We start from the raw sequence: 1,658 nt of genomic DNA, 5'->3' as shown, positions 1-1,658 counted from the left end.
CATCTGAAGATCCTTTTCAGTTCTTAACTGAATTCTTGCAGATATGTGATACTGTTAAGACTAATGGAGTAGATCCTGAAGTCTACAGGCTCATGCTTTTCCCTTTTGCTGTAAGAGACAGAGCTAGATTATGGTTGGATTCTCAACCCAAAGACAGCCTGAACTCTTGGGATAAGCTGGTCACGGCTTTCTTAGCCAAGTACTTTCCTCCTCAAAAGCTGAGCAAGCTTAGAGCTGATGTTCAAACCTTCAAATAGAAAGAAGGTGAATCCCTCTATGAAGCTTGGGAAAGATACAAACAGTTGACCAAAAAGTGTCCTTCTGACATGCTTTCAGAATGGACCATCCTGGATATATTCTATGATGGTTTATCTGAGCTATCAAAGATGTCACTGGACACTTCTGCAGGTGGATCCATTCACCTAAAGAAAACGCCTGCAGAAGCTCAAGAACTCATTGACATGGTTGCTAATAACCAGTTCATGTACACTTCTGAAAGGAATCCTGTAAGCAATGGGACGCCTATGAAGAAGGGAGTTCTTGAAGTTGATACTCTGAATGCCATACTGGCTCAGAATAAAATATTGACTCAGCAAGTCAATATGATCTCTCAGAGTCTGCATGGAATGCAAGCTGCATCCAACAGTACTCAAGAGGCATCTTCTGAAGAAGAAGCCTATGATCCTGAGAACCCTGCAATAGCAGAGGTAAATTACTTAGGTGAACCTTATGGAAACACCTATAACTCAACATGGAGAAATCATCCAAATTTCTCATGGAAGGATCAAAAGCCCCAACAAGGCTTTAATAATGGTGGAAGAAACAGGTTTAGCAATAGCAAGCCTTTTCCATCATCCACTCAGCAACAGACAGAGAACTCTGAACAAAATGCTTCTAATTTAGCAAATCTAGTCTCTGATCTATCTAAGGCCACTGTAAGTTTCATGAATGAAACAAGGTCTTCCATTAGAAATCTGGAAGCACAAGTGGGCCAGCTGAGTAAAAGGATCACTGGAATCCCTCCTAGTACTCTCCCAAGCAATACAGAAGAGAACCCAAAAGGAGAGTGCAAGGCCATTGACATAAGCGCCATGGCCGAACCTATGAGAAGAGGAGAGGACGTGAATCCCAAGGAGGAAGACCTCCTGGGACGTCCAGTGATCAATAAGGAGCTTCCCTCTGAGGAACCAAAGGAGTCTGAGGCTCATCTAGAGACCATAGAGATTCCATTGAACCTCCTTATGCCCTTCATGAGCTCTGATGAATGTTCCTCTTCTGAAGAGAATGAGGATGTTACTGAAGAGCAAACTGCCAAGTTTCTTGGTGCAATCATGAAGCTGAATGCCAAATTATTTGGCATTGATGCTTGGGAAGTTGAACCTCCCTTGTTCATCAATGAACTAAGTGATCTGGATCAACTGACATTGCCTCAGAAGAGACAGGATCCTGGAAAGTTCATATTACCCTGTACCATAGGCACCATGATCTTTAAGGCTCTATGTGACCTTGGTTCAGGAATAAATCTCATGCCCCTCTCTGTAATAGAGAAACTGGGAATCTATGGGGTGCAAGCTGCTAAAATCTCACTAGAGATGGCAGACAGCTCAAGAAAATAGGCTTATGGACAAGTAGAAGATGTATTAGTAAAGGTTGAGGGC

The 1,658-nt window shown here is 42.7% G+C and overlaps 1 non-coding gene across 1 annotated transcript; it reads right to left on the bottom strand.

Annotated features, from left to right (window-relative positions):
* Positions 1-224: 224 nt before the first annotated feature.
* LOC112761421 (small nucleolar RNA R71) lies at positions 225-332 on the bottom strand. The gene has a single exon (XR_003181814.1). It is a non-coding gene; the product is annotated as a small nucleolar RNA R71 (small nucleolar RNA).
* Positions 333-1,658: the final 1,326 nt, after the last annotated feature.

Source organism: Arachis hypogaea, chromosome 16, assembly GCF_003086295.3.
Source record: "Arachis hypogaea cultivar Tifrunner chromosome 16, arahy.Tifrunner.gnm2.J5K5, whole genome shotgun sequence".
Classification (NCBI taxonomy): Eukaryota; Viridiplantae; Streptophyta; class Magnoliopsida; order Fabales; family Fabaceae; genus Arachis; species Arachis hypogaea.
This window is presented reverse-complemented; position numbering and strand designations above follow the sequence as displayed.